The following is a 12,847-nucleotide window of genomic DNA, read 5'->3' as shown; positions in this document are numbered from 1 at the left end:
GTAGAGGAAATGAACCAAGTATGTTCACTTATCAATATCTATCAGTACCTCAAGAAATTTATAACCTTCCTTAGGGTTCTATGAGTTACTTAGACCAAGACTCTAAGAGCCCACAACTTATATGTAGAAAGTTTGGTAATATTTTCATTTAGCCATAGCATGTTTGCTTGTTTTTAACCACTAACTTGAGAACAAATTCAAAGATGTATGGCTTTGGCTGTCATGGAGTATAAGTTGCTTTTCCCCCCAATGTTTTATTATTAAAATTTTCAAAAATATATGAGTTAAGATAATTTTACAGTGAACACTCAAATCCAAATATAGGGATATTTTTAAAAGCTGTGAAATGGGCCATCTATTCTTTTTGTGGAATAATGTCATTGAAATAGAGAAATCCATGTTCACAGGCATTTCATTATATCTGGCAATTGGGCGTAGAGTTGAGCAAAATGAAAAAGACTATTTAAATTATGGGAGGATGGAGAGAAATTTATTAGCAACATATAGCTTAAATATGGATGGATCCATATTATTGGTGGTAGAATGATTCAAACACAACTTAAACTATTATTGAGTTGAAACCAACCAACACTAAGATATTGAGAAAAAGGAAACAATAACATTTTTAGATCTCATCAAATTGTGGTAAAATGTGGATAGAACATTGCCAATGAATTTAGCTGCAAATTACTGTTTTAATGCAGTGTTTTCCAAAGTGTGGGATTTATATCACTAGTAGTATTGACTTCTACACTAAATAATTATAAAGTCAGTTTATTTGAAAACATATTAGGCAAATAATAGCACAAATGTAACACAGATACGATAAAAATAATAAAGGTAGTTGTCAAAAGCCTAAAGTAAGAAAAATATAATTTTAATGTTTTTTAGTAGACAATATTTTGAAAAAGCCAGTAGGAAGATATTACACATGATGAAATCCTTCTAACTATTATAGGCAGCACCCTCCTCTAATTATTAAAAATTGATTTCCAGGCTTCTCTCATCTAAAATTTGCATATGTTCCCACAGATTTTGTTCACAAATGAAAACTCTAAAAATGACCAAGAGTCCTACTTCCCTGGGAACCCTTAATCTATTGAATGGACTATTTTTATTTATCAAGAGGAGTGGGGCAAAGTATTTTAGTTCCCTCCCTAACTCAATGCAAGTCTGTAATTGGAAAATCTTCTTCCATCACATAGTAAATTACTATCACCAACAAATAGTGTGATTTCTAAGCCATAAAAACAGCAGGTGGGTAAATATAGGTTGTGATTGCTTAGAATACAAAGTTAGTACTGTATCATGGAAAGTCTTAAATTATTGGCACTTGACTCCTCCACAGACTATAGAAGTAAATTTCCTCATCTATCATCACGTCACAATAGTCTTTATAGCAAATATAGAGTCTAGGATAGGTGACTGGAGTCATCATATTCTGCAGTATGACCCATTTGAAGACAGATTTCCTCAGTGAATGAGTTTGAACTAAATATTAAATTTAACCAGAAGAGTTTTGAATCTTCATTTTATTCCAGCACTTTTATACATTTTAAATAATTCCTGTTTCCTCCCCACTCACCTCCTCCCTTTTGCTTTCATAATCTTCCTGGGTGCAGGTGGGGAGAAGTGGGTAGTTAGCAAAGGAATTGTCCAATCCCATTTGGTAGAACGCTACCATGCTAAGGAGATAGTCAGACTCACACACACACACGAGACATGAGAGGAAAACACCTTTCCAAAATCTAATTGTTTCTATAATTCAACTATTACAATGTTCTGTTATTTGATTTTACTAAACTCTGCTTACAAAATAGGAAAGAAATAGATTTCTATGTGGGATTCCAAATAGTTTCCTTATATATATTTGAATGTAAGTTTTCAATCTTTATAAATAGCACAGTGGTTGTACTAGAATAACTGAGCCCCATCCTTTTACGATGGAGAGAATATTTAGAGTTAATCATAAGTATTTTATATATGGAGAGTAGGGTCACATTTTCTTCTTCTGGCATACATTTTGTTACAGCCTAGCAGGCCCTAAGATCAAAGTAAAGATTGGATTTTTCTAACTCATACATGAGAACTTATATTTTTTAATGCTTCTAAAAATTTTTAGTGTTTTATATTGCATTCAAAATTTAATTTTTAATCTAATCCCTCATCCAAGATCATATTAACCATATGAACCTCTAGCACCATGATGTGGATGCTTATGGTCCATGGTTAATGGACCAGAGTTTAAGTAGCCCTACAATTATTTTTCTCAACATAGGTTGTCTCCATAAAAAAAGGAATAACAGACTAACAGAAAGATTTGGATATGTACAAAAATTTGGAACTAAGAAGTAAATAATCATTGTATATTCAGTGTAATTTTAGTTCTAACAGTGACAGAGATCTAAAATTCTATTATGATTGCAAGAGTATGCATCATGGTCATAAAGACCAGATGTCATTTTTATCTGGTCAAAAAAGAGTCCCAATCAAAATATTTTAGGCTTCTAGTGAATTTTTAAAATTAATATAATTCAATAAGATCCATGTGGAAATTATCTATAACCACATAGGACATGAAATCTATGAGAATCACCAGACTATTTCCCCATTTGGAGGTCCTTTATTAGGGACCCCGTTCCAATTAAATTTGATGAATAGAGAAAGGGAGTTTAACCTAATATTAAATAAAACAAATCTCCTCAAATTCCATGTCTATACAATTTGCTCTTTAGAATGACAGAGTAGTTTCGTAGGAAAAAAAATGAAATTCATTTTGTTCTGCGTTTCAGTCAAGCCAATGCTCTTTATTTTGTCAAATGTTCAGATAAAACTAGAAGGGAAAGTCAATTTATTATCTTGTTGTTCCCAAATACCCAATTACCCAAAATATTAGATAGAAACTTCCTCTATTTTCCATGACCAAACCTACCGACTCCTTTGCAAAGTTAATCCCACCACTTGGGATCTGGATCCAAGTTCACATCATTCTCTCAGGAATCTTACGGCACTGACTATTCCTCCTTTCACTTACCTGCATTTTCAAATTCTTCTTTTCTACTGCATTCTTTCCATCAACAATTAACAAGTTCAAAAGTCTCAATCTTTAAAAAAATAACTCCCCCTGTAACCCCTCTGGCTTTTTCACCTGTCTCTCTGCAGCTCCCTCTGACACTTCCGCTGAAGTATCTTCATCCTGATCCTTAAGTGTTGGTGTTCCTCAAGGAAGATTCTTTTCTCTTTTCTCTTCTTACTTCATACTCTCTCTATAAGAGATCTCTTCAACCTCCATGGCTTCTTTATCCCTTTATATACAGACATATTTCAACTATGTATTTCTGATGCTGTTAGGGGTTAGTGTCCCCAGAAGCAGACCCTAGGACAAGAATTTGAATGTAAGTAGTTTATTTTGGAAATGATCACAGGAAACACCAGTAGAGCAGTGGGGAAGTGAGAAAGGGAAGGAAGCCAATCGAGGGTGCGTTATCAGCCAGTAACCACCGTGAGCTAGTAGAACTTGATCCCACAGGAGCTCTGGGACAAGGAGGTCCAGCACTGTAATGTCCCCAGGCACCTCTTGAAGAATGTTGCTTTAACAAGTCTTTCTTTCTGTCTAAATATGATATACGTTACATTGATATATGCAGTGACTTTGAATATACTATATTTCTGTCTCTCTGTGGAGGTGTAACTGTATATGCAATTGATTCAAATTGGTTTGGAAGAGTATATTATCCTATCTCAAGGGAAGAGGAGAACTAATACTTATTGGACTTCAATAATAGATGACTATTATTATTATTATTATTATTATTATTACCAACATGTGCCTCATGGTTTACCAGACAGAACTACACCGTTTGAAACTATAATGGGAACATGCTGCTTATCTGTTCTGCTTATTTAAGAATATACCCATGGTTCTTGGTCCATCTTCTTGTCTCCTGTTTCATAGGCAGCAAATCTTCCTTTTTACACTATTCCGCAGTTTTTCTTCCGAATGATCTTCCCAGAGCATTTCATCATCTTGCCTCCATCTGCTAAGTCCCTCGGCCAGTGACAACTGAGTGCTCACGTATTCCACACTCGTGCAGCCAGCGCTATGAAATCATTATAAACACCAATAAAATTAACTAAATGGGGTGGGGGGAGGATGGCATGTGTAGGAAAGGATAACTCTGTGACTGTAGGCATAAAGTAGAGAGTAGGGAAAGCCTGAAAGATCATGCCCTTATGCTAACAAAAGGATCAAGTCATCTACCCTCCAAAGGATCACAGCCACACACTAATCCAGGAGGGAGGGCAGTTTATTGCTTATGTAAGTAGGCTATGTTATCAAAGTGCTTATGTGAGAACCTCAGCTCTACCAATTTTCTACAATAGTTTCCATTCCTAAAAAGTGGAAATAGTAATAGTACCTACTTCATAGTGTTGTTATATAAATTAAATGAAATGTTCCTTATAAAGCATCAAACACAGTGCCTGGCATATACTGAGCACTAAATAAATGTAGGTTCTTGTGAATAAATAGATCCGCCAGCATCTGTCAGCCATGGTTTTCTCCCAGGCACATGTCCTGTATGTGACCAACATCAAGGCATCCGCTCTAATTTCCTTTCTTTGGCAAAAACCATATGAAGAGAGGGACTCCGTTTGTCATGTACAAACATTCCTACTTGGCCTTTTCCGAGCCCCTATTTAAACCCAACCAGACATGTCCAATTCCAAAAGGTATGGGTAGCATATGTCTTCCATCTCCCCAACAGGACCCAATGTACATGGCAGTTGGCTTCATAGAACTCACCTTCCAAGGAGGAATGTAGAATTGCCTGTTTTATTTTAATTAAATGCCACCATTGTGTGTGCAAGGATGTATTTGGTCCACTGATAACTCCTCTCTGATATTACACACACCTCTCTCTGGTCCTAACATCACTGTCATATACGCCTGGAGGATTAAATGAGTCCAAAGATTATGGCTCATCTGGTTCAGCTGAGGTCCAGGGGCAACACGGGCTCTATGCCTCATATTGTGCTTACTTGTGAGCTGTGTGTCGCTGGGTTCCTGGGGTTCTTTCCCTTGTCCTCACTGCTGGGTTGTAGCAGGGAACACACGCCCTCTTCCCTGTAAAGAGTTGCATCCCTGATAGAGGAATCATAACATGGCATGAACCTCCAGTAGAATCAGAACTTTCAAATTTAAGATAAAAGAGACTTTTCCCTCTCACACTGATTTATTTAGGTTAGCAATTTTCTCACTGAGTGAGTGCTGGATTTCTTAAGTGTATACACAAGGCTCTGTGATCTTATTTCTAAACTCAAATATCAACCATGAAAGCAAAATTCTGCTATTAATAATTTAAAAATGTTGTTCAAGTAATAACACTCAACTTTGCTTTAAATGAGCCAAGCAATGGTTCTTTTAATAAAGGGATACGTATAACATTTGTAAGTACACACTCAAACATCCATACCCACGTATATATGTACAGACACACACGTGTACATGCATTGCTTAACCATAGGTGGACATTCATCCGGTGATGTATCACCTCTGAAACCTCAGCACCTTCGGAGTGTACATGCAGGAGTCAGGCGCTGCAGGTACTCCCCATGGTGAGTTATGGTTTATATAATAATTTGCTCAGCTGAGTAGCAGTCTAATGATTTGCAATCAGCAATGCTTTCTCCTGATTCAGCTGATGTCTCAGCTTCTTCACAGTATTCATTAAGTAATTTTTTGATATTTATGTTCCACTCCTGTACTTTATTTTCTGGCACTGTGGTTAACATGTAGGAAATCCCTGACAGCTAAGTTTAATCACCACAAAGAAGAGACTCAGTTCATTACATATTTGTTTATGTTTTGTTATTTGAAAATTGCCTGGAACTGAATAATGCATTCTGAGCCAATTTGTTGTGTTATTGTTGACGTTGTGGTTGTTGCAAAGCAGCAGTGGGAAAGGGCTTTGGGATCAAAGCAGCGGCAGTGAGGAGCAAGGAGGTGAGGCTGAGATCAGAACAGGAATTGCCTTCACAGCAGCCACCCAGGAAAAGGAAAGAATCGCAAGAAATTAACCTATGTCAGTAGATTTTGAAACTCTCTGCTCAGGACAGACAAAATGCATCAGTAGTGACTAGTAAACAGCTGGTGAGAGGAATGATGCTCTAAAAATTAGCCATAGGCCCTAGCCTGACTCTTATATGGAAGTAGCAGCCAAAGAAATGCCATTTATGGGGAAATCACGTTTCCAAGTTATTTAAAAGTAAATCAGATTCACTTCTCAAATGAATGTGCTTTATTTTCTCATAACTCTTGGACTTGGGATCTGCTGCTGCCTTTGTCCATCTTCACTCTAGCCCTCTTGTGCATCTGGAGAACATAAGAAAACCACTATGCTTACCACACAGTAAGTCCTTAATAAACGTTAACTTTTCTATTCCTGGCTATTTGCTAAACACTTTATTGCCAGAATTCAGAGAGAGGTTACATCAACACAATCTGAATTGCAAAATGTTTATGTTATTGAGGAGGCTTCCCCCCTTATTTAATGAGTTCACTTTTTTTGCTGAAAGGTGAGTTTGATTTAATTTGAGTGTGGGAGTATTGGAAAATAGAATGTTTTACAAATATTTTCACCATGTTATTTAAAGCCAAATTTTACTGGCAACAAATAGCGAATAAGGTTTGACTTTAAATAATGTCACAATGCTTGTTAGAGCCACAATCTACGTTTTATTAATGACACTGATTCTTTTGACATCAGATTAATTGTCAAATTATCTATTTAAAAACCATAATGAGCCTGATTGATATGTAAAAGCTTAACATACAAGGATCATGTACAATGTTTTTATCTTCTTCTTTAGGAGCAACCAGGAATGATTTTTCTGTGGCTGTTGGTTGCTTTAGCTTGAAAAAAAACAAAAGCAGAAACAGTAAATCTCTCCAAAAAGAGTCAAGCCAACACGCACAGGTGGCACTAGAATTAGAGAATATGACAGTTTCAGGGCTTCACACGGTTAGCAGGCTTGGTCTGTCCATTGATTGTTATGGCATCTGGGTAGGAATGAAACGGACCTGTTCGCTCACAGGTCTAGAGATTTTTGGATGTGCTAACAGTGCTTTATCTCTCCAGGGATAATTCTAACTATTTTCTTAACTATCCTGGATCACAAGCTATCAACAAAACCAAGAATAGTAGTCAAACAGTGAGTCAAAGCCATTAGAAAACTTCACAAGATGCTGATGAACTTACCCTTACAGATATTACCTGGAGTTCATTTGTCATTAAGAAAGCGTTCTGCAGCTCCAGCCCTGTGGCATAGTGGTTAAGTTCGTGGGCTCTGCTTTGGCGGCCCAGGGTTCCCAAGTTCGGATCCCGGGCAAAGACTTACACATGGCTCATCAAGCCATGCCAAGATGGCATTCCACATACAAAATAGAGGAGGACTGGCACAGATGTTAGCTCAGGGCCAATCTTCATCATCAAAAAAGGTGGGGGGGGCCGTTCTGGAACAGCTCAGTTTTCCATTCTGACCTTGCAGAAAATGTTCAAGGCATCCTGAATCTCTATTTCCTCTCTCACTCATTTCAAAATAACTTCTTTGCTCTTGACCTCAGCACTGGAATTTTCTCCCAAGCATCTCCCTGGGTTGCTTTGTCCCACGGCAGATGCACATGCTAATAGACACTTTCTATAATTTTTCACCTTATTGCTTTGACTCATTACTGTTTCAAGTTTGAAGTTGGAATCCATTGTTTATTGCATTGCATACTAATGAGTATGCAAAGGTGTGTGGCAGCTCCCCTTTTTTCATCTTCATATGTTATTTGTATAAAGTTAATTTATATCCCTGTATTTTGTATACAATGACCTCTCTCCCTCTCCCTTTTCCTCTCTCTCTCTCTCTATTTTTCCTTATGTTTCTAATTTTCTTCCTCTACAACTAAGGAAAATTTTTAGAAAGAAAAAATTAAACTTGAAAACATGCTCTCAGAATTTCCCCTTACTGTTATATTTTCTAGGAACTACTACATTTATTTTCAAAAAATTTTATTTAGCATGTACAGGGTTTGTGCCACTGGGCTAAGTGTTTGGGATGTGTGGGTGAAAGAAATATAGCTTATGCCTCTGAGGAGCAAATAGTTCAGCAGAGATGTAGTCAAGAAAATGAACACATTGTACAATGGGGTAAATCATACAAGCCTGCAATTGAGGTGCAATACACAAAAAGAAGAAGCCACACTCCTTGGGTAAGTCAGGGAAACCTTCGCAGAAGAGTTGATATTGACTTGACTTTTGAAAGAGGAATAAGAGTTGGCCAAATGCACCTGAGACTGAGGGTGAACACATTGCCAAGCGAGCAGCAGGTCCAAAGGCATGGAAATATGAGAAAATGGGGGACATTTTGAGAATTATACATAGTTGGGGTGGGTAGTGTTGAGTTGAGCAATATCAAATTAAGCTGGGAAGTTTGGGGACTGATCATGAAGAATCTTGCATTTAATCCCACTAAGATGAGGGTTTTTTCTGTAAATTGAATACCAAAAGACTCACTCGAGGGGAAAGTTAAAAATGTATATTGCCAGGGTTGTATACTGGTCCAGTGGCATAGTGGTTAAGTTCGTGAGCTCTGCTTTGGCAGCCCAGGGTTAGCTGGTTTGGATCCCAGGTGCGGACCTACACACTGCTTATCAAGCCTTGCTGTGGCAGACATCCCACATATAAAGGAGAGGGAGATGGGGAAAAAATGTTAGCTCAGGGTCAATCTTCCACTAAAAAAAGAAATACGTATTTCCAGAACCCACTTTCCCCAAAATTCTAGTCCAATAGCCTGAGGTGGGCACTAGGATTCTGCAGTTTTAGAAACTCCCCATATGTGATTTTTGGATCACACCACAAAGAGAAGTCTTTGAAGAAATCTGAGCAAGGAAGGTAGTTACATAATCAGAAATGCATGTCGAATACTTTGGTAATATTGCAGGGAACGCCAAAACAAATATTTGATCAAGTCATTCAAACTATCCATCAGCACAATAAAAATATTTTCCAAACTCATTGGCTAATTCAGTGTGAAAGGTGACCCAATGGTCTGACTTGGAACCATTTTAAAGTATTTCTCTGGGCTTATCGTTCTACAGAATAGTGTTATTGTTTGCCTTTGGATTTCCTTCAGTAACACAACTCAAGTTTTTGGTGGTTTATGTTCCAGAGATTATCCTTGAGTGACCTTCAAGTTTCGTAGCTTCCATATTTGTGTTAACTAAATCAAGCATTCAGCATTGGAAATGGTTTGCTTGAGCTCCTACTGGTAATGATGCAAGTAAATTTGGAAAATATATTCAACTTCATACACGCTAGTAAGCTGGTAAGCCCAGGAGCTTTTTCTAGTTATATTTGTTTAAATACTCTGATCTGACTTCATGGAATGGTGGCTTTATAAAACTGAAGATGTTCAATGTGAAAGTGTTGTTAGTACCTCACTATATATCCCAAACACTCAGATATTTCTATGCTATCAAAGGTTTTTTCCACACAATGGGAGTTAAAAATATAATTTCTTTACTAAGAGATTTCATGTCAGCATATACAGATCATGAGTGATATAATTAATCTTTGACCTATAATAGGATCCTCAGAGTCCAGCCCTGGGGTCCCTAAGGCTCTTTCAGATAGTCTGTGTTATCTTTTCTCTTCCCACTATGTATCTGTGCAAGGCTAGATTTTCTTCATATATTTCAACAAAGACAACATATCCAGCAGATTAAATACAGAAATCAATATGAGAATTCAGCTGTCTTCTATTAAGACAAACATTAAAGGAATTTGGAAAAATGTAAAACAATACCATTTTCCATTAATTATTTTATTTGATAAATGTAGTTATTTTTCATAAAATATACTGTTATTATATATTATGTTTATTGTTATCTTAAAATGAAATAAATATTTTTAAATTTTTTGTTTTAATTTCTAATATGGTAAGTATTGATAGCTATAGCCCACATAAATCAAAGCTCTTTGGGATTCTCAAGAATTTTAAGAGCATAAAGGGGTCTTTAGATCAAAAACTTTGGGAAGCACTGGCCTATACGAAAGGGAGAGAGTCATGAAAATGTAGTACGTTTGGTACTACATTTCTCATTTGAGAAATTAAATTTTGACTTGTTCTCTCTTGAATCATACTCCCTAGACTTCCCTTCTAAAGACTAGATCTGGTTTAAACACAAAAACGATTTTTTCCTGACAGTAGCAGTAACTGGTAAAAATTCAAGTTGATCAAAAAATGCCCAATCCTTAAAAACATTGTTCTTTTCCTGCAGGAAATGTACATGCATGAGTGTGTGTGTGTGTGTGTGTGTGTGTGTGTGTTCAGTACAGAGAAATGAGAGTCTGGAAGGGTTGGAACAGGGAAAAAATAGATTTCCCAAGTTTCCTACCCAATGAATATTTTATTGCTCTATGTGGCCACACCAGCCCAGGTGCCCTCTTAAGGGCACTTCTTGCCCCACGCTCTTGTAAAATCTTTTCCAATATTGCTACATATATTGCTTTCAAGATTTTCTTTTAAAAAAAATTTCTTTGTTTACAGTGATTTTTAGAAGATATATTGGGGCGTGTGTGTATATATATACACACACCATCCAACTCCTTTCCATCCAACTTTCATTTCCCGATCCAATTTCTGATTTCTTAATATTCCTTTGCGTCATTTCTCAGCTTTCACTGGGGTTTGCTTTTCCATTTAAATGTGCAGATTTCATTATTACATTATTGTTTACTCCCTCCTGAAGATCATTCATGAAGATGTTAAATAAGACCAGATAAAACACCAGATCTTCAAGCTCTGTACTAAAAATCTCCCTTCCCCATGATATATTGTCATCTATTGTTGCCCTGTTCCATTTATCATTACATTTCAATACATGCAACAGTGCTCACATCCAAGTCAATTTGAATTAATTTTGCAAGTAAGATTTTGTGAGGCCTTACATAAAATGATTCACTAAAATCAAGATAGATCGCCTGCATCTTTCTAGAGAAATCTGTTTCCTTTCTAATTAGCTCTACTCCCTCCCAGAACCCTAAGCTCCATCCGTGTCACCTTCTGCCACCATTCAGGTTTTCCTTTTGGTGAGAATGATCCATCTAGTCTGTTTGGTTATTGTCCAAAGTTGTGCCACCCTTGATTTGTTTGTATGTGGGTTCCTCTTCATGCTGGCAGATCTAAGCTTTCTGATCCTAAACCATTGTCTTTTCTTGCTAGAGACCTGGGGCTTATTTCTCTCACTCATTTTCTTTTCATATATGAATCCAGAACTTTGGGGTCATTTTTACTCATGTTGGGACTATTCTATGGTACCTGAATGGTAACCCTTGGTTAGAATCTAATACCCTACCCACCTTCCTTTTCTCAGAGATTTATTCCATGGATTGTGGGGCTTTCTTGGTAGTACAGTCTTCTGTGGCAAGAACTCTGACATAAGCAGAGATATCTAATGTCAAGAATAAGATTAAGAGTCAGTAGATAGGGCTCATTACTGAACTTGAGAGTTGAAATCCCCAAACTAGATCTTGTCTTCTTGTTAGAAAATGAGGGAATGAGACAGGTAAATAGTTGTGGAGGAACATAATTTACTCTCAGTTGATAGGGCAGGAAAGCCACATCCCTGTGCCTAATCTCTGCTGGTGGGAAAGGGAGGGAGGTGATATTATGGCAGAATCAGGGCACAGTAGGGCGCCTAGCTCTAAAATAGGTGTCTTGCCAATTTTGAGAACTTGGCACTAGCTTCTTTTAGATTAACCCTGGCATCATCTTTTAAAATGAAAATATCTCTAAACAATGGTATAATAATAGTTGGCCAGAGCTTATTGATTTCTAATAAGTAGGTGCCTGTATACCAAAGGGGTAGGGAAAGTAAATGTAGAACTGAGAGAGTAAGACATGGGAAGGAGAAGGGTGGAACCTGGGGTTCAAGACACAGTACTGCAAAAGCCAGCATCTTGAGCGGTAACATCCTAGAAGGTCTTTGGGAAGAGAAAGCACCTTATTTTGGGAAAGTTGAATAACTTGTAACGATGAATAAGGATCAAGATGGTGAAAGAAACTGATCCCCAATGCAGGTCAAGAGAAAATATTATAGGGGACAAGAATCAATCATTCACTTGCTTCTTCACTGATTCATCACTTATCCATCCACCCACCCAACAATATTTTTAAGCACCTTTTATGTCCCAGGTGCAATGCTAGAAGCAGGAAAGAATGCAAAGTTGGTACAAAGGAATCAGACTGCCTTTAAGTAGTTCATAATATAATGCCATTGTTTCCAGAAAGTTGGGCAGAGAGACTGGAGCCCAGAATACGGAAGCAGTTTCAGAAATGTCAGAGGTTATGCAAGAGAATCAAACAGTTACCCAGGGGTCTAGGGAATTGAAACTCTGTTCCTCTATACAGGTGCTGAGACGGAGGTGGCAGGGGACATCAGCAAGGGTGTTGCCTCATGGAAACTTTGCCTATTGACCTGATGCGAAGAAATCCAACTACCCTGCTCTGTGGAAGTAATCCAACTCTGCTTCAGGTCGGAGTTCAGCAAGAAGAAAAGGGACAATGCCTTCTTTAACTACCTCTTGTTATTGTAGCGCCCTGGTTGCAGGAAGGGGAAAGGGAAGCAGTTGCAAAAGCAAAAACAGAATCAAGTTATGCTGATGCTGAATTGATGTTAGTTTTATTGCATCGTAATCAGAGGCTGCAGTGGACTGTGTGATGGTCTGCCCAGAGAGATTTTCTGTCCAGGAAGCATGCTTGACCTACCTGCAGGACCAGGGAAGAGTTAATGTCCCTA

General features: G+C 37.5%; 1 long non-coding RNA gene across 1 annotated transcript in view; it reads right to left on the bottom strand.

The window, feature by feature from the left end:
* Positions 1 to 3,221: 3,221 nt before the first annotated feature.
* LOC124239088 (uncharacterized) overlaps positions 3,222 to 12,847 on the bottom strand; it is a 31,205-nt gene continuing 21,579 nt past the window's right edge. Inside the window, exons 2-3 of the long non-coding RNA XR_006888528.1 lie at positions 3,916 to 4,100; positions 3,222 to 3,376 (exon numbers count right to left, since the gene is read on the bottom strand). This is a non-coding gene — a long non-coding RNA (uncharacterized LOC124239088). The remainder of the gene's footprint in view (positions 3,377 to 3,915; positions 4,101 to 12,847) is intronic.

The sequence above is a fragment of the Equus quagga genome, chromosome 5 (genome assembly GCF_021613505.1).
Source record: "Equus quagga isolate Etosha38 chromosome 5, UCLA_HA_Equagga_1.0, whole genome shotgun sequence".
Lineage (NCBI taxonomy): Eukaryota > Metazoa > Chordata > Mammalia > Perissodactyla > Equidae > Equus > Equus quagga.
The sequence above is the reverse complement of the archived record's forward strand: the minus strand, read 5'-3'. Positions and strand labels throughout refer to the sequence as shown.